Source organism: Monodelphis domestica, chromosome 3 (assembly GCF_027887165.1).
Source record: "Monodelphis domestica isolate mMonDom1 chromosome 3, mMonDom1.pri, whole genome shotgun sequence".
Classification (NCBI taxonomy): domain Eukaryota; kingdom Metazoa; phylum Chordata; class Mammalia; order Didelphimorphia; family Didelphidae; genus Monodelphis; species Monodelphis domestica.
Genome location: NC_077229.1, coordinates 204935243 through 204956629, shown reverse-complemented (window position 1 = coordinate 204956629; position 21387 = coordinate 204935243). Strand labels below are relative to the sequence as shown.

Below are 21387 nucleotides of genomic sequence, written 5' to 3'. Positions count from 1 at the left end.
TACCTTCAATTTCTTTTTCTTCTCTAATTGCTACTGCTAGTGTCTCTAGTACAATGTTAAATAATAGAGGTGATAATGGGCATCCTTGTTTTACTCCTGATCTTATTGGAAAGGCTTCTAGTTTATCCCCATTGCAGATGATATTAGCTGATGGTTTTAGATATATACTGTTTATTATTTTTAGGAAAGGCTCTTCTATTCCTATACTTTCTAGTGTTTTCAATAGGAATGGGTGTTGTATTTTATCAAAGGCTTTTTCTGCATCTATTGAGATAATCATGTCATTTTTGTCAGTTTGCTTGTTAATATGGTCAATTATGTGGATGGCTTTCCTAATATTGAACCATCCTTGCATTCCTGGTATGAATCCTGCCTGGTCATAGTGGATTACCTTGTGATGACTTGCTGGAGCCTTTTTGCTAGTATCCTATTTAAGATTTTTGCGTCTATATTCATTAGGGAGATTGGTCTATAGTTTTGTTTCTCTGTTTTTGACCTGCCTGGCTTTGGGATCAGTACCATGTTTGTGTTGTAGAATGAATTTGGTAGAACTCCTTCTTGGCCTATTCCGTCAAATAGTTTGTTTAATATTGGGATTAGTTGTTCTTTGAATGTTTGATAGAATTCATTTGTGAATCCATCTGGACCTGGGGATTTTTTCTTAGGGAGTTCTTTGATGGCTTGTTCAATTTCTTTTTCTGAAATGGGGTTGTTAATGTAATTTATTTCTTCTTCTTTTAGTCTAGGCAATTTATATTTTTATAAGTATTCATCCATATCACCTAGATTGCCATATTTGTTGCCATATAATTGGGCATAGTAGTTTTTAATGATTGCCTTAATTTTCTCTTCATTAGAGGTGAGGTCTCCCTTTTCATCTTGGATACTGTCAAATTTGGTTTATTTCTTTCCTTTTTTTAATTAGACTGACTAGTACTTTGTCTATTTTATTTGTTTTTCCAAAGTACCAGCTTCTAGTCTTATTTATTAAATCAACAATTCTGTGACTTTCAATTTTATTAATTTCTCCTTTGATTTTTAGGATCTCTAATTTAGTCTTCATCTGAGGGTTTTTAATTTGTTCACTTTATAGTTTTTTAATTTGCATGCCCAATTCATTGACCTCTGCCCTCCCTAATTTGTTAATATATGAACTCAAGGATATAAATTTCCCCCTGAGTACTGCTTTGGCTGCATCCCATAGGTTTTGAAAGGATGTCTCATCATTGTCATTTTCTTCAATGAAAGTATTAATTGTTTCTATTATTTGTTATTTAACTAACTGGTTTTGGAGAATCGTATTGTTTAATTTCCAATTAATTTTCGATTTACCTCTCCATGTTCCCTTACTAATTATTATTTTCATTGCATTGTGATCTAAGAAAGTTGCATTTATTATTTCTGCTCTTTTGCACTTGTTTGCAATGTTTTTATGCCCTAATACATGGTCAGTTTTTGTGAATGTACCATGTGCTGCTGAAAAGAAGGTATATTCCTTTTTGTCCCTATTTATTTTTCTCCACATGTCTACTAACTCTAATTTTTCTAAGATTTCATTCACTTCTCTTACCTCTTTCTTATTTATTTTTTGGTTTGATTTATCTAGTTCAGATAGAGGAAGGTTCAGGTCTCCCACTAGTATAGTTTTTCTATCTATTTCGTCCTTGAGTTCCTCTAGTTTCTCCTTTAGAAATTTGGATGCTATACCATTTGGTGCATATATGTTGAGTACAGATATTTCCTCACTGTCTAGACTGCCTTTTATCAGGATGTAATTGCCTTCCCTATCTCTTTTAACTAGATTTATTTTTACTTTGGCTTTGTCAGAAATCATGATTGTGACTTCTGCCTTCTTTTTTTCAGTTGATGCCCAATAGATTTGGCTGCACCCTCTTACTTTCACCCTATGGGTATCTACCTTTCTCATATGGGTTTCTTCTAGACAGCATATGGTAGGGTTTTGGACTCTAATCCACTCTGATATTCACTTGCATTTTATGGGTGAGTTCATTCCATTAACAGAGTTATTACTACTAGCTATGTATTTCCCAGCATTTTGATTTCTGCTCCATTTCCTGCCTTTTCTTCTTTCACTATTTCCTTCTACACCAATGTTTGCTTTTGAACAGTCCCCCTTCTTCCCATCCTTATTTTACTTCCCTTTATACCCCCTCCCTATTTATCCCCCCCCTTATTTTCCCTGTAGTCTTTCTAAAATTAACCTCCCGCTCCCTCCCTCTCTTGTACTGCTTCCCTCCCCACCAGACCGTTTGTTACCCTTCTACTTCCCTATAGGGTGCAAATCTATTCTCTGCCCCCAATGGATTGGATTGTTTTTCCCTCTTTGAGTCACTTTCAAAGCACATAAAAGTTGAGTATTTCCTGTCTCCGACCTCTTTACCCTTCCAGTTTATTGATGTTCTCCCCCCTCCCACCATGAGCATCTTTATGACATATAAATTTACCCCCATTTGTTTCTTTTCCCATTTATTTTAATATTAACCTATTTTAAGCTCTAGTTATAGATATATATATATATATATGCATACTCATGCATATGTATTTTTGCATGCATATATCTATATACCTATTTATGTCTTGTCCTTTCATCCTATGCAGTTTGTTGTTGTTCCCTCTAAGTATACTTCTTTTTGCTGCCCAGGTAATAACAACAGTTTTTAGGAGTTACCAATGACCTCTTTTCTTATAGGGATACATATCATTTTAACTTATTGAGTCTCTTAAAAATTTTTTTGTTTTTCTTTTCCCCCCTCTTTTTTATTTACCTTTTGATGATTCTTTTGAGTTCTGTGCTTGTACATCAAATTTTCTGTTCAGGTCTGGTCTTTTCTTTACAAATTCTTGAAATTCTTCTATTTTGTTGAATGACCATACTTTCCCCTGAAAGAATATAGTCAATTTTGCTGGGTAGTTGATTCTTGGTTATAGACCTGGTTCCCTTGCTTTCCAGAATATCGTATTCCATGCCTTTCTTTTTTTCAGTGTGGATGCAGCCAGATCCTGAGTTATCCTCACTGTGGTTCCTTAGTATCTGAATGACTTCTTCTTGGCAGCTTGTAATATCTTTTCTTTGGTCTTATAGTTCTTGAATTTGGCTATAACATTCCTGGGTGTTGTCAGTTGGGGATTAAGTACAGGAGGTGATCTGTGGATTCTATCAATCTCCACTTTTCCCTCTTGTTCAAGGATTTTGGGGCAGTTTTCTTTAATAATTTCCTGTAATATAATGTCCAGGCTTTTTCTTTTGTCATGGTCTTCTGGTAGGCCAATAATTCTTAAATTGCCTCTCCTTGAACGATTTTCTAAATCCTCTGTTTTGTGAATGAGATGCTTCATATTTTCCTCAATTTTTTCATTCTTTTGATTTTGTTTTATAGTGTCCTGCTGCCTTGTGAGGTCACATGATTCTAGTTGTTGTATTCTGGTTCTTAAAGACTGGATTTCATCCTTAGTTTTTTGGTCATCCTTTTCCTTTTGGTCAGATTTTCTTTGGAGGTCATCTTTCATATTCTTCACCTCATCTTTCATCTGCTTTGCCTCATCTTTCATCTCCTTTGCCTCATTTTCCAGCTGGTTGATTTTGGCTTTCTAGACACTATTTTCTGTTTCCAGATGACTTATCTTAGTTTTTAAGTTCTTTTCCCAATTGTCTTCAGCCTCTCTTAATTGTGTTTTGAATTGCATTTTGAGTTCTTCCAAAGCTTGTATCCAATTCGCTGGGATTTCTGATTTTTCCTTTGCTGATCCCTCCCCCTCTGTTTCATTCGCTCTTTGCTCATTACCTGTGCAGAAGCTGTCTATTGTAATTTCTTTCTTCTTTTTCTGTTGTTTGCTCGAGTTTACCCCTTCTTTGCTCCCCGTATTTGGCTGTGCTTTTGCTCCTCTCATTTTGTTTTGGTTTTGGGGCTCTCAGTCTCCCCTCTTGGAGCTTTGTCAGATCTCTTGGTACACTCTCTAAGGGAGGAATGTTAGCTTCCCTGTCCTCTGGGGGCTTTTGATTGGATTGAGTTCAACTGGGTCGGGCTGTATGTGGTATGAAGCTCTGAGGCTCTGAAGACTCCTGGAAGGCTGGGATGCCCAGGCTCTCTCCAGTTCTCTCCAGCTGTTTCTCTGCTATCCGCAAGTGCCTTTGCCCGCCTCCCTAAACTTTGAGGAGTTCTGATGGAATTATGTTCAACTGGATTGGTCTGGATGTGCCCCGAGGCAAGGGTGAGACTGGAGCCCGTTGGAGGGACCCAGCCACAGCCCGTCTCTCCTTGGCTTCCTTCCCGCTGTCCAAGCTGGATGCTCCAAGCCTGGCGCCCCTCTGCTCACAAGGTAGACCCTCCAAACCAGCACCTTTGCCCTCTCAGAGGTTCCCGCTGCTGCTGGGGGCTCAGCCCTCTGGGTTGTGGGGGAGGGATCCTAGGACCTTTGCTCTGCCTTCCCCTTAGCCCTGAGTATTCTCGGTTTCTGGCTTTTGGGGGGCCTACCTTTTGATTTGAGTCCAGAAGGAGGGTTCCCAGCTTCTGTCCTGTTGTTCAGCTTGAATTTCGGTGTCCTAGGAGTATTCAGTCTGTATCCGTAAGGAAGGGTCTTCCACGAGGTCTGAACTTTTGCTGCTTGCTAAGTCACCATCTTGACTCCGCCTCCCCTATTGTAATCTTTAAGTTGATTATGTTTTCATGATCTTTTTTGGAGAAACCTTTCCCAATAACAATTAAATGGGGGAATGTAAAAATGGAGATTTGAATCCCAGACTTCAATCCCCAGAATTCCTTGGCACTTCCCAGAATGCCCTATAATCTCACCTGAGATACCACCTGGGCTGAGAACAAAATGGGTGTTTAAACCACCTGCTTGGTCTTTTTCTCTACTTCCACTTCTAAGCACAAGAGTCTCTCAAGATGTCGAGTAAGTGGCTGTGAATGGGCTATTCAGCTCTCAACACATGCTTTTCTTATTGTGTATTTTCTTTATTTCTTAATTCTTATAATCTTTAATAAACCTCTAAAAATATAATACTTTTAGTAGAGAAACAAATTTAACTGTTACACAAGTATTTATCTAAGTTACATTAAGAGAGCTATAATGACCAGAATGATGGAGGTTATAGTTCTTCTGTCTTCTCCCTTGATTAGATCACATCTGTAGTATCATGCTTATTCATTTGTGAGTGCTATATTTCAGGAAAGATTGACAGTTTGGAGAGTATCAAGAAAAGGGCAAACAGTATGGTGAGAGAACTAGAAAATGTCATATGAGGACTGGTTAAAGAAAGTGAGATGTTTAAATTGGAGAAGAGAAGACATGGGGAGTTTAGGTAGTATTATTAGATATTTGAAGTCTTTAGAGAACCTTATGGAGTTGGGGTTGAATTTACTGTGTTTATCCCTAGAGGAAAAACCTAGGTAGATATTGCAAAGAGGAAGAATATCTTAACATAAGGAAAAACTATCTGATGGTTAAGGTTGTATAAAAGCATAGTCATTAAGGTTCCTTAGGGATCCTCAAGCAGAGTCTGTATGATCACTTGGTTAAGGAGAATGTAGAATGGACTTTAGGTAAGTTTTAGATTAGATACACTCTAAGGTGCTTTTCAACTCTTAAATTCTATAATTGTGTGATAACATCAACAGAATGTCAGTCTATCTGTGGATCATAATCTAAACAAGAGGCATTTTTTTCACCCACTTTGCTTTTTTCAGTATAAGTGATTAATCTTTTTTTGTGTTAGTATGGATTTTACTAAAGTCTTTTGTAGTGTTCTTGTTCTTAACATGATCATAAACAATATTATTTTGAAAAAAAAGGAGCATGGTCATCAATAGGAAATCTTTTGTTTAGACTTTTACCAGACTATCATCCATAACAAATATATACTATCTTTTTAGCACTCTGATTAAGATTGCCTTCAGAAGATTGCCAGTGTTACTTCAGTAATCATTTGGCATGGGGTTTTGAATTATTTTTGACAAATGGAAAACAATATTATTATTGTTACAAATATGAAGGAATAGTATTCCCTCTTAATCGGACTCACTTCAAATAGTAATTGCATGCCAATAAGTTTTCTGGCAGCTGCCACTATAAACCTTATATGTAAAAAAGAGAAAATTTAAAAGTACATATTTTGTTCTATAGTTGGCAAGCATCCTTCCCCCCTCAATGTTTTAGTTCCAAAAGCAGTAAAATAAGGAAAAAAAAACATTTGAGAGATTTAAAAAAATTTTTACCATTAAAAAGTGTTTGAATCTGTCTCTACCGTTATGCTTTCTTTGAACAAATGAAACAAAAAAAGTGAAGTCCTCAATACATAGTTGCATAGTCCAGAAAAACAATTTCATTACTAACCATGATCAGAAAAATGTCTGTTTCTTATTTTTAAGTTCATCTCCTTTAAGAGTTGAGTGACTTGTATTATCTTCATCCCTTTGGATTTGTGGCTTGTCTTTCATTATGTTGATTAGAGTTGAAAAATCTTTTAAAGTTACTTTTTTCTATAATATTATTATCATTATGTAAATTGTTCTACTTTGCCTCACTACATTCTGCTTCAGTTCATAGAAGTCTTCCTAATTTCTTCTGAAACTATTTCTTAATTTCTCACAATACAATAATATTCCATTACATTCATACCACAGTTTGTTTATTCATTACCCAAAAGGAGGACACTGCTTTAATTTCTAATTTTGGCTACCATAAAAAGAACTACTATATATAAAAGTCATTTGACTGGAGTATTTTGATTTATTGAACACCATGCTATTGTATTTTCTTCAGCATATTGTGTACCTAATCTGTTCCACAGATTGACCTTTCTTTTTTCAATCAGCACTACATTACTTTAATGATTATTGCTTTGTGGTACAATTTACTATCTCATACCCATAGATCCCTTCCACTTTTTCCCCATTATTACCTACCTTGTGATTTTCAACTCTTTATTTATTACTCGAGGGATTTCTAATCATAATGGAACCAATCTTAATATAATTTTTAAAAAATATTTTTCCATGGTTTCATGATTTGTGTTCTCTTCCTCTCCTCTTCCCTCTTCACTCCCAGAGCTTACAAGCAATTCCACTGGATTATACATGTAGGAACCAATCTTAAGTTTGAAGGGGATCTTGAGAAATCTTTAAATTATTCACAGAGAGACCACATTCCTACATATTTTGAGGAATATATTTTTATATATTCCTATATATTTTGAGGAAGAACTTATTCAGGTGACCTCAGAAGTCATTCAGGATTGAACTTTGATAATTAGGGTTTAAAAATGTATAAGATGTGGGAGAATTTAGTATCAAAGAGTGAGAACTCCCTGTTTCTTTAATATATAGTATATTTCATTATTTTTCTCTTTCACTTATACATAGAGTATATTTCTAAAAAGGACAACTATTCTTTTCTATAACCTACCTTTGTGAGATCAGATACAGGGTAGATGTAGACCTGGTCCTAATATAGCATTTCTTATGTTTTTGACAGAAAGCAATGGAAGTAAGAATAGGAGATATAGAAAACCATACCAGACTCCTTACTCATTTCCAAAGAACTATATGTAGTTCACATTCCTTAGGTATAGTGTAAATCTGATAGGTCAATGGAATGAATCTAATAGATCATTGGAAACCAATCAAAATACTTGGGTTCTGATCTTTATAGGAACTAGATATAGATATTTATAGAAAAAGCCACCTAACTTCATTAGTTTTCTTGTTTATAATACATAATTAATACTTGATCTCCTACATAGGGTCATAGAATTTAGAGTTGGAAAAGGTCATAGAGATTATCTAGTTTAATCACTTAATTTTAAGAACAGAACATTGCAATTCAGAGAAATGAAAAAGACTTGGTCCACATTCAGAGATTTAAAAAGTAAGGGAGTTAGGATTTGACCTTTTATATTGAAATTTAATGCTCTTTTAATATACCATGCTTCATTTGTATCAGATCATATCTATGAAACACTTAGAGATACAAAGGATGGGGATTTTTTCTTTCTTATTAAATTACACAAAGCATTCCATCATTCCCTTAATATATCAACAGCTAACATTTGTATTAAAATAGTTTTAAAACAAATTGCCATTTTCCTACACAAAAATTTCAGACTAAACATTCTCCTAAATGGATTTTTGAGTAACTTCTATACTTTCTTGAAAGATTTGTGATTTCATTAGTGTGGCTTCTTCCACAGATAAGAATTAAAACCCTTCTCTGCATTGGAAAACAGCTGTCATAAGTTACTTTAGTCAATAAAACTTATTACCTAGTGTTCAGTCTTCTGATGATGAACCTTTTTGCATTTAGTTAGCATGGACCTCCAATGACAGAAACAGTTTCTGCATCACAATTCATTGCTGAAATATACTTGGAGCCTTTCTAGTATAGTAAGATCTAGCAGAATTGACATAACACAGGCACAACATTTTCAGAACCCAAGGTCACTTTTATGGCATTAGAAGTCTTAAAACTATAGGAAACCAGAAGGGAATACTCTTAAGTTCCTCAACTGGTTTAGACTGCAAGCAAACATTGGTAGCTTAGTTGCAGGTTCTTTGCATATTTGCACACTATATAAATAAATAATAGTAAATAAAGTCTTCAGCTACTGCCTCTTCATCACATAAAGGTGACTCTTAAATTCCCAATGGCTATACCTGGGGACCAATGCTTTGTCACACTGGAAAGACTTTGAGTATAACTTCAGAAATAGACTTCTCCTACCTCTCAGGGTCTAGCCCAAGTATGGAGAAGCTCTTCACCAGAAGATTGGTTGCCTGGCAGTGAATTCTTTGGTTATGGAAATTTATAAAAGAAAGAAAAGTATAAAGTGACCTGAAGCTTGTTTAAAATCCCTTCAACTTCTCTAGTGACAGTAGCTGAGGGGTGAGAAAGGGAACAGAGTATTCTTAAGAGTCATAAACTTTTGGACTATTAACTTAGCTATTTATTTTCTAATTGTGAGATCTTTATCCCTTGATCAGTGTGATCAGTGACTAGCCATACTTCCAGAAGCAGTGAATTGTATCAGTATTGATGTTTTCCATATAAATAGAACAAGATGACAAAAGAAAGTGACTTTCAAATAGAAGAATGGATTATGGATTTTCCTCAGGCAAATAAAGTAAAGGAATTGGTAGATTTCATGGGACATTTAATCATCTCATATTCAATGCTATGATAAGGATTTGCAAAAAGATCACTATGAAAATTATTCCAGCTTCAATACAAAGGCATGAAGAAAAGAGAAGCATTGTGTAAAGAATTGCAAGTAGGGCCAATATGGCTGAATTATAGAGTTCATGGAGGAAAGTAATGTGTAAGAAGACTGGAAAGACAAGGAATCAGGTGGTAAAAGAGCTTTAAATATATCTGATCCTAGAGGTGATAGGGAGCTACTGATCTGTCTCTGAGTTTCCTCAAAGGCCCTTTTCAACTAAATCCTATGTCTCTTATGTAAGAGGTTTATGATATGATTTGACCTGTATTTTAGGAAATTCGCTTTGACAGCAATGAGGAAGGTGTATTTCAGGGGGAAAAGACTTGAAGCAGAGATATCAAATGTGATAAGATCCAGGTTAGAGATGATTAGGACCTGAAGGTAGGATAGAGAAAAACAGTGGAGAGAAGAATAATATAGGAGATATTATATTAGTAGAAAGGATAATATTTGATAAGTGCCCTTGACAGTAATAAGGCTGAGAGAGGGGTGAAAGATTCTACTTTGAATATATTATGTTTGAGATTTCTGTGGGATTTGGTTTAAAAATCAGTTTGAAGTACCTGGTAGGCATTTAGTAATGCAAGGCTACAAGTAAGTCTGGATACATAGGTCTAGAGGTCATCCATATAGGGAGTCTAATTGAACATATGGAAGCTGAGATCATTAAGAAAGAGAATATTAATCTAAAAAAAAAGAGGGCTAAGATCAAACTCTTGGGATCCAACCACAATTATTGGACATGATGTAGATGAAGATACAACAAAGGACATTGAGAAAGATCAGTGATCAGAGATCAGAGGAGAACCAAGAGAGAACAATATCATGACAAACATAAGAGAGTACACCTAGTAAGAAAAGGTGATTAAACATGTCAAATGCTATGGAAAGGTCAAGAAGGATGAGGACTAAGAAAAGACCATTAGACATAACAATGAAGATAGCATTGGTAACTTTCAGTTGAGTGATGAGATCAAAGACTACAAAGGCTTCAACAGTAGATAAAAAGGGAAAGAAGTAAAATCACTGAGTGTAAATTTCTTTTTTCTAGGAGTTTAACTGAGAAGAGGAAGAATGACAGAAGATAATAGTAAGGATGTTAGGATTTAGTGATTTTTTAAGGATAAGAGAGACATTTATTGTCATCACGGAGAACCAGAAGACAGGGAGAGATTGAAGATTAGAGAGGGAGGTATTATAGAAGGAACAAAGTGCTAGAGAATTTAGGAAAAAATTGGATTAAGAATATAACATGAGGACTTTGCCTCTGTGAGGAGAAAAATAAACTTTAATTTAATTTAAGTGTAAATCAGAGACTAAAAGGAAATGGTAATCATGACATGATAATTTTTAACAAGTAGAAAATGAAGGGTTACTATTGTAAAGGTCATTTCCAAATCAACTATCTGTATATGGTTAGACTATCTACTTATTAGTCAAAGATCAAAATCAGTACCAAAAGATAAAAAAAAAAATTAGAGGAACATATGGTATATAATTGAGACCAATCCAATTTGATTTATTTAAATATGCTGTTTACAACCCCAGCATGGGAAATGAATAAAAAAACAGACATCATCAACACAGACTGTGTGTGTGTGTGTGTCCCTAAAGCAGTTCAACTTGCACAAATCAGTTGCCACAATGTGGAGATCAAAAGGTACCAGAAACTACATCAGCCAGAAAACCCATAATCTTGTTGCCAGAGAAATATGGCAGTCAGAGGCAATATTTATTCAGAATAAAAATTTCATTTGTAAAATCTAGTGGTTTTAGACAGTGAAAGGCAATGAGCAGTACTGCCTTATTCAACAATGAGAAATGGAGGGGAAAAAAGTTTAATGAAATCTTGATGCTAGACCCAACTAAGCATAATTATCCTAAGAATTTAAACACTAAAACTGGAAGGAGAAAAAAAACAAATAAATTAGAACTAGAAAAGATATATACAGGCCCTGCCTGATGTGGTGCAAGAGGAAATAGAACTGACACTAAAGAGTACAATGATAGAAAAACAGCTGGATTAGGTCAGTCTTACAGAAGTTACATGATTTTTGAGGACATTGAAAAAGAAATTTTTTAAGTATTTGAAAGAGGAGAATAACAAAGGCTTGGAAACAATCTTGGACTTAATTCTTAGGGAAGAAAGGTCCTAAAGAGAAACTTAATAATACTGACTCATATTCACATTTTCCCATCTGTATCAAATTTTTATGAGACTAATTTATACACAGAATGAGGAATGCCTTCATAAAGGTATAATTAGGGAGGAAATAGACTTTTGAAAATGTTATTTAATGCTAAACCACATATTTGCAGTCACAAAACAAAGATGCAGAGAATATAAGATTACTTTGCTTTTTCTTTGTTTTTTTTTAATTGAATTGAATTTTTCATTTTAAGTTCTGAATTATCTACCCTCTCTCTCCACCCTGCACCATAAAAAGCTACAATTTAACAGAAATATTGTGTGTGTAAAACCATATATTACATGTATTTATCAGTTCTTTCTCTGGAGGTGGATAGCATCTTGCTTTATAGGTCCTTTGTAGTTGATTTGAAAATTTATTTTACTCAAAATAACTTAGTCATTCACAGTTATTCTTCAAACAAGATTGCTGTTACTGTATACAGTGTTCTGCTTATTTTGTTGATTATTTCATGCAAATCTTTCAACATTTTTCTAAAATCGACCTCATAATTTCTTGTAGTGCATCTATCTTAACTATCACATACCACAACTTGTTTAGTCATTCCCCCATTGATATTAATTCCCTTAGTTTCCATTTCTTTGCCACCACAAAGAGAACTGCTAAATATTTTTTACAACATAAAAGTTTTTTTTTTCACTGATCATCTTAGTTAAACAGACCTAATAGTTGTCTTTCTGGGTCAAAGGGTATACACAATTTTATAACTCTTTGAATATAATTCCATATTGCTCTCTAAAAATATTTGGATCAGTTCACAGCTCTACCATCAGTGTATTGGTGTCCCCATTTTTCACATCTCCAACATTTGTCATTTCTATCATTTTAGCCAATCTGATAAGTGTGAAATGGTATCTTAAAGTTATTTTGCATTTCTCTATTCAATGAAAATTTAGAACATTTTTTCATAGGACTACATATAGCTTTTATTTCCTCTTCCAAAAAGTGCCTTTTTATATCCTTTGACTATATATCAATTAGAGAATGACTCATTCTTATAAATTTATCAAAGTTCTCTATATATTTAAAACATGAGATCTTTATCTAAGAGGTTATCTATAAACATTTCCCTCCAATTTTACGCTTTCCTTACAATCTTGGATACATTGGTTTTATTTTTACAAACCTTTTTAATTTAATGTATTCAAATTTATCCATTTATATATCACATCCATTTATATCTCTCTTCCCTGGGCCTGGCTCTCAATCCACTGAAATACCTAGCTGCCCCAGATAGTGGGTATTTAATAAGTGTTTCCTGATTTGACTGATATCAAGTGAGAAATAAGTTAGCAAGAAGTATACTCACAAAAGGATGTTTGCCACCATCATGGAAAATGTTCAATTCATAGTCCAAATGATTTGTTGTCTGTCCCCATAGCCCCCAACTAGACTTTTAATTATTGTAGAGGGAGTTCGTAGGGAGAAACTTTCATGATCAATGTAGAAAATCATCTGTTCTGCAACTTAAAGTTTTTAGAGAGATGCCTAGAGCCCAGAGAAATTAAGTAACTCCTCCAGGGTCAGAGTCCAAATGGAAAAGAGGTTTTCCATTGATGGTGAAGTCTTTCAGATGCATCTGTTTGTATATAAAATTAACTGATTGCATCAAGGCTCTGAATATTCAATGGCCTCCTTAAATCCATTATCACTTAAAAGAGGTCAACATAACTATCCACACAGGACATACCAAGTTGAAGAAAACCCATTGTCCAAACTTTATTTTTTTTTCAATATATTGGATGCTTTTTCATATTTCCAATTTATCTATGCTCTAATACATGGATAGTTTTTGTAATTTTGCCCTGCAGTGTAGAGAAATATAGATATATTCTTTAATGGCCCCATTCATGGGTTACCATCAGTCTCTTAGCTCTAATTTCTCCAGCAATTTATTCAATTCTATATTTTCCTGTTTGCTTATATTTCTATTTATATTCCTGCTTGCTTGTATTTCAAATATTCATACTTCTTTGTATTAGATCTGTCCAATTATGAAAGAACGTCTCATTCTTAAACTCTTTTACTGTTATTGTGTTACTGTATAAATCTTCTTACACTTTAATCTTTCCTTTGTGAATTTAGATGTTATACCTTTGGAGGATATAAGTTTAATATTGACATATTGGTTTGTTTGTATATGGTTCCTTTCAGCATCATGTAATTTCTTTCTTAATCTTCTTATGTTGTGAATTTTTGTTTTTGCTTTGTTTGATACCATGGTTACAATTCTTGCTTTTGGAGAATTCATTTGATGCATAGTAAATTTCATTTCAGTCTCTCATTTTTATTCTATTTTATTCTAGTATTTGATTCTTAGATGTGTTTTTGTAAACAACAGATTATGGGGTTTTTATTTAGGCATTAATATATAATTGAATGGCAAATCCCAAAGCTGGTTATTCAGCACATATATCTTGTAGAGACAACACATATAGACAATGAGTTAGACTCAGAATTTAACAGGAGAATAGTAGGATTGGTTACCTTTCTTAAATTATACAATGTTTTTAATTTTTTCTAATTTCTTTCTGAAGCAAAGTCCTATTTTTTTTTATGACAGCTACCATTGCTGTTGTGTAACTGTGGGTAATGAAATAACAGTATCCAAAGGATTTGACTATTACCCAAAGGGCAATGGAGAGGTTCACTGTAGATGTGAATAGGCTTACAACCCAATCAAGAATTGCCCAAGAGAAGTAATACAATGGATGTCATCAAAGAAATGTGTGAATAGAAATATTTGATCAACCGTGTAACAAAAGTAAAAAATAATTGACAGGTCATATGTTCTACTGATATCCAGACAATGTTAAGAGATCTACCATAGTAGAGGGCCTCTAGCAAAGTGGGCATATTATCTATGAAGGATTTATGGGAAGCCATAGACAAGGGTTTCCTACTGTTCCCTCTAATAGAAATTAGAAATTTTTGGGTCAAAACCATTCATTATAACTACTAGATGGAAAAGGAGGGAGAAATACCTTTAAAAATCTCCTAAACTACACAGTGACTGTTAAAATTCTATTAAAATACTGAGTTGTTTAAAAATGTTACCAAGACATTGATCTCTAAAATTGTTGCCGGCTCCAGGAGTGGGGAGGGAAGGAGGGAAGGAGAAATTTTTGATCATATAACTTCAGAAAACTTACGTGGAAAATTGTAATTCCATGTAATTCGTAAATAAATAAACATTTAAAAATAGAAAAATAAAACAAAATTGTTGCAAGCTTAAGCATTTTTATAGTTATGACATTTCTAGACTCAGTCTTTACTTACTAATTAAATGAGATGGATCAGGAAATTGCTAATACACTCAGAAATGAATTACCAGACATTTGAGACCAAAGGAACTTTGAGTTAATGAGATATATTCACCTGATTTAAGAGCTTGATTCTGTATTTTCAGAAGTACATTGAAATTTCCTTTTCAGCTGTCCCCTCAAATTGAGACCTCATACCATGCTTTGTCCTACCTTATATCTAATTACTATGCAGAAATGTACTTTCAGAGAAATTCCACAGAGAAAGAAATGCTTCAAGGAAAGAAAGGTAAAGTGAGATTTCCTGTCAGTTTCACTTGAAAGTATATTATGAAACATCTATAGAGTTTTCAGAATGTTTTTTCAAAGGAAATATAAGCAGTCTTTCAACTGATTCATGTAAGGTTGATCTATATCTCTCACATATACATGCATATATAATCCTGTTTATATCTTGTTTGTACATAGTTGTTTACATGTCATCTCTCCCATTAGATTATGAGCTCTTTGAGAAAAAGAACTGTCTTTATCTCCAGTGCTTTACACAGTGCCTGGCATTTATTAAGTAGACACTTAATAAATGTTTGTTGATTGATTGATATAGTAGTGACTGCTTGGGAAATCTTAATGGCTAATTTATTCTTCCTTCCCAAGCTATTGTAGTTTGGGATTTCTTTTCCCTCCCTTCCCTTCTACTTCATGGCAGCAGACCCTACTGGTGTCAGACATTGACTGTTTTAAGGCTCAGCCTTTCATCCCAAGATCCAGTACCACCAGTGGGGAAAGAGGGTAAATGAGGGAATAGAAGGCCCCCATCTTTCTCACTCCAAACATTCAAGTTTTTGTGCAAAAATGCCAAGAAGACTCTGGATCTGAGTTTTATTCTGAAATATAAATGAATTTTCCTTCAGTCCTTTTTACATTCAGAGACTTATCATTGTCACTCATACATCACATTGTGTTTTTCTATAGGAGTCTAAGTGAATAGACAGGAATTAGATTTAAGAGGGATATTTTTATTTATGATCTCTTTCCCATAATATTCAGAGATTAATACTTCAATAAGAATCCATGATCTCAGTAACATGTAGGATTCAACATGCTTACTTTGTCTAGCAGAGATCACAATCCACACATTGCCTTCTTAGTTTCTGTAATTCTTATCCATGTCCTTCAGTGAATTTTCCACAGAGAAAAAATATCCACTCTGCTGGAGGTCTTCTTTTAGATCAAAGTTTCTTAACTTTTTCTGTGTCATGGATTCCTTTGGTAGTCTAGTGAAATCAATAGACTCTTTCTCAGAAAAAATGTTTTAAAATAATTATAGAAAATGCTAAATCTCAAATAGAGGTTAGTGAAAACAGAGACGCAATTTTTATTCCTATGTGACTTAATGGAGTTCCTGAAATCTATTCACAGACTCCTTAGAGGTCTATAGACCCCAGGTTAAGAATCCTGACTCTTGATCTCTTAACATTCCATTTTTATAAAGTGCAGCATTCAAGTTAGTCATTCTTAATTCTAGCTTCATGAGTGAGACACCTTTTCCAGGCTCATATATTTTACAACACTTTTTGCTTAAAGGTCATCCCTGGTAGTGATGATGATGATGATGATGATGATGATGATGATGATGATGATGATGATGGTGATGGTAATATCTCTTCTCACCATGTGTCTTTCCACTACCCTTTGAGTCACTTATAATTTTGATCCCTCAGCATTTATAGAATTCCTTGATTTTTTAGACATGTAGTAGTCTCAGAAAAAATTGTCATTTAGTTGTTCAATAGTGTCTAATTTTTATGGAGTTTTCTTGGCAAATACACTAGAACGATTTGCCATTTCCTTCTCTAGTGTGTACTCATATTTTACAGACGAGGAAATGAGTTAGAGGTTAAGTGACTTGCTCAGGATCACACAGCTAGTTAAGTATCTGAGGTCAGATTTGAACTCAAATCTTCCTGACTCTAGGCTTGGTGCTCTATCCACTGCACCTCCTAGCTGCCCACCAGAATATTTAAAATGATCTTATTTTGTGTCATGGAACATAGAGTTCTACTCTGATGCTTCATACTGCAAGAATGGTGACCCTGGATTCTTGAGTACAAACTCTAGCAGGTTCTGTCAAGCTGGAAATATTTCCGGTATGGTCCCCAGAAATAGACTTTGTTTCTGGCAGCAGACTTTGTTGTCCAAGAACCAGCTTAGCTAAGTACAGTGAGTTTCATCACCAGTCTATTGAGTATTAGTTGACAAATTCTTTAGAAATGACAACTCTAATAGCAAAAACCTTTAGAAAACTTTAAAAGGGACTACTCATGCTTATGTAACAGGCCAGCAGAAGAGAAGTTGGGAAACCTGTTCTGGGATGAAGAAGGGAAATATCATGACAATGGAAAAGAAACAGGTGGTCAATCTGGAGTTTTGAGAAGAAAAGAAAGATGATATTAGAAAGCTAGTTTGGGTTAAGAAGTGACTCCTCACCAGGAACTTAGAGAGAGACTGATCTGTTCCCACTATCTAGCATGTGGGAAAAAAGGTAGAATGAGGGCCTCCTTAGTTCTGTTGTCAGGACTTTATCTAAGAAAGTTGTAGTCATCTCTTTTCCTACAGAAATACTGTTAAATGTGCTATAGACAGATTATAATGGTTTATTTAGATCTTTGTGGCTCCTGAGAATCTAGCATTTGTGACTTTGTGAGTGCCAATCTGCTTATGAATGATTATGTAGAACAACATCTGTTCATAAGTTAAGGATAGTCTGTAGTACTGAAGCACTTAGACTATTCCTAGGAATGGAGAGCATTTAACCCTTCATTTTATATTTTTTTACTTCAATTTTTAAACTCTCTGACTGCTTACTACTATTTAACAAGGGAACACGTCTGCTTCATGAAGCAGTGAGCTTTCTGACACTGGAGCCAATTAAGCAGACAAAAGCTATACAACAATTTTATTCCTTAAACAAACTAAAGAAACTAAAATTTTATTTTTAAAGTACAAAATATATTAAGAATTCCTTTTAATTAAACCTTTCCCCTTCCCTTAAAATATAGAACAATCTTTACAATCTAATTTTTTGACTAAAAGATCATTTTTCCATTTGGACTGTTCTTTAACTCCTTACTTTGCCATGAAGGAGTGGCATTGGGGTTTAATGACTGGTGACCAGCGGCATATCCATATCAGAATTACAATTTTACCTATTTTTGCCTTCTGTGCACATACCAACCAGAGTCTCAGGGCTGTATAAAATAGGAAGATCCATAGAAAATAGAGTGGCCACATGAACTAAAGAGGAAAAAAAGTCTAGATGATTTTTCTCTGATTCAGTTGCATACAGCTGGTTGGAATCCCAACCAGCTTGGTAGAAGCATGGACTTCTTGTAGGCTTGAAGAAGGAAGGCAGAGAGCCTGCCTGACCTTGCCCCAGACAGGTATTTTACTGTGCTAAGAAAAAAGTGCCATAGGACAGGAAAGGTGATGCCATGCAGAGTATATGGAAAAAACTAGAGGAGCAGAGATGGCTCTAGATGTACCTCCTCCTAGATATTTGGGTTGCAGCAGAGGAGAAGTTAGTAGGAAATAGAAGGAAAGAGGAATACTTTGATGGAGAAATAGGCAGTTTCAGTAGCCAAGAAAAGCTATTCCTACCCCTAGTAGACTCTTGGAATGAAATGGATGCTGGCATATTTGTTTCTGCCTAGCCACTACATATATTCACCTATATCTGTATCTTTCAGGCTATAAAAATAATATTCATGATAACTCTCATGTATAGCAGTTTAAGATGTACAAAGTACTTTCTTCCCACAAATACTCTGAAGTAGTATCAGGATTATTGCTCTCATTTTATGGAGGTAGGAACTGAGACTAAGAGAGGTTCATTAACTTGCCCAAGATCACACAACTAATAATATTAGGGACAAGGCTAGAGATCTTATTCTAATCCAATACTTTTTTCTGTTACATCATACTGCTAGACTCTCATAAAGTTGCCAACTTTATTTTGAGTTGCTTCAGAGAGAAGATGAAAGGCATGCAACGAGATATCTAGATGGTGACTACGAGGGTACTCTTTGACAAGCTTCAGAGTGAAAGATAATTCCAGGGTTCAGAGGAGCTCCAACTACTAGATGGTAAACTCCATGAATGAGAAGGCCTAGAATAGTGCCTGTTACATAATAAGCCCAAAATATTTGTTGGATTAAGTGTGTTAAATAAAATAGTTTCCAAAATAGTGACGTTCTGTATGGAAGTAAACATAGCACATAAAGCTACATTTAAATATATGGCTCACAGAATTTTTATCTTGAACATTTATCCATTTGCTAACTCGACAATCAATCAACATTTATTCAGTGCCTATTAGATGCCAGGCACTGTGCTAAGCTCTAGGAATATAGAAAGAGGCAAAAATCAATCCCTGCCTTCAGGAGTATCTCACTACTGCATGGGTTGCACAATCAAAAGATGCATTATATAATACTTCAAGGCTTCAAATTACCAAGCATTCACTCTTTGAGAGTCTGAATGATAGCATACTTGTTATACCTGCATTCTGTAGTTTTATCTGGTAGCTAAATTAGAATATTCGAACATATCTGTGATCTCACTGATTTGGGCATTCTACCAGTTATGCAGATTGTAGCCTATCTGTACCAGCCCAAGAAATAAGACACTTATCAGTATCCTCTTTTAAATTTGCCACAGGAGAAGGAAAGAAAGCACCTGATGGGTTGGGGCCTTCCTCAAATCCTTCTGACTTCTCAAGGATTCCAATGCAACATGCAGATTGCCAATTGGTGATCTCTACCTGAAAATGTCCTTCAACTAATTTTTCCCCACTCTGGTAATGAAACACCAAAACCTGATTTTTCCCTGACTCTTAAATGGCTAAAGCCAAACAAATTATCTCTTTTTTTTTTTTTTTTGAACTCTTGGACCAGATAGATACAGGAGAAAATGTGGAATACTTTCTTTTTCTCACAGTGGAGACGGAAGAAGCAACTTGATAAGAGGGAAAATTTAGAAAAAGCATCATTATGTGCACGCCTTCCTGATAGCTAAACTCACCTACCTCAACCTATGGGTTCTCCTGAGAATGCTCTTTTTCTGGTTCATGTTATCATGTATCTATCCACTGTACCAGCTAGCAATCTTTAATAAAACTACAAATCTTCTACTGTCCCTAACTCTCTTCTTTTCCCCCAGGACTGAAACTCTGTTGCTCTTTCAAAATTTCCTTTCTCCTTCAAGGCCGTTCTTGATTTCACTATTTCAGTTGTCCATATATATATATATATATATATATATATATATATATATATATATATATATATATATATATATAGTTTCTAATTGCACATCATTGAAATCAACATATGTTAATTATATGATAGTGCTAAAATGTTGTAGTTGGTGTTTTGCTAAATGATAAGACTATTGGCATTCATGAGTAAATCTACTTTCTTCTCTTCAGTGAATTCTCTATAAATGTCCTATAATGTCTTTGGGCATGACTGTGCAATTGTTAAATTTAAATTAGGAAACTAGAATTGGAAAACTGGCCCATCTTTCCTCCCAGAACTCACTAAAAGCCTTCCTTTGTTCCAGTCTCCACAAGCGCACCACTTCTGGATACAAGCTAGCCAACCTGCTTCTCTTCTGGTCAGTACTTGATAACCAGAGCACATTCAGACAGAGTTTCCTTTCATTTCTGTTGCTAACTGTGAAAGAGTTTTATTTTCCTCCATGCCCAATAATGCAGAACCTGGGATAATTCCAAGATCTCCTAGAATACAAAAACCTGGCCTTAGCTAGATTCTCCAGGGAATTCTTTATTCACTCACTACTTCCTTTTTAATAAAAAACTTTAATCATTACAAGTATTTTCAATGCCAACTTTAACATCCTTGTTGGCTTTATCATTCCTATGATGGTTCCAGAACCACAGGTTAAGGGACTGATCTTAGAGATTATTACTTTGGGTCTCTTAACTTTACAGATATGGAAACTGAGGTCCAGGGAGTCAAACAAGTAGTAAACAGCAGAGCTGAGACATTTGAACTCAAGACCATTGATTGTAAATCCAATGCTTTTTATATTATGCCACAGTATAGATAATTTTAATGATTTTTTTTACTATGAGGTATAAGCTATTTATTTTCTTGTACACCAAATCCTATTTATCTAATAGAAAATAAGGCACTTTATTCAAACAAATGTTTTATAGTGAACATGTTTTTCTGCATGTCTTTTATGCTATTGAATAGAAGGCTAAATATACTTCTTCAATGTGACCAAAGACACATATAATATCATTATAATTTACATTTATATAGTGCTTTACCATTTAAAGAGCATATTCTTCACAACTACCCTGTAAGGTAGTGAAAATACCATTATCTCCATTTTACAGAAGAGGCTTATTTAGGTTTAGTGATTTGTCCAAGGTCACACAACTAGCAAATACCAGGGCAAGGATTTAGAATCACAGATTTTAGAACTGTTATCCTGATTAGTGAGGGACACAATTGGTTCATTGTTATCTATCTAGGCAGTCTCCAGACATATTTCACTGGACTCTCCAGCCATTCTCTTGCCAATTGCATTGCCACTTTAGGTATACTTTCCACCAAGTTTCCTCATTCCTCTCCTCCATCTTTCTCTTTCT

The 21387-nt window shown here is 34.7% G+C and overlaps 1 protein-coding gene across 13 annotated transcripts in view; it reads left to right on the top strand.

The window, feature by feature from the left end:
- Positions 1–21387, top strand: part of ELOVL2 (ELOVL fatty acid elongase 2) — a 147722-nt gene that overhangs the window by 61841 nt on the left and 64494 nt on the right. The gene's annotated exons all lie outside the window — the stretch shown is intronic.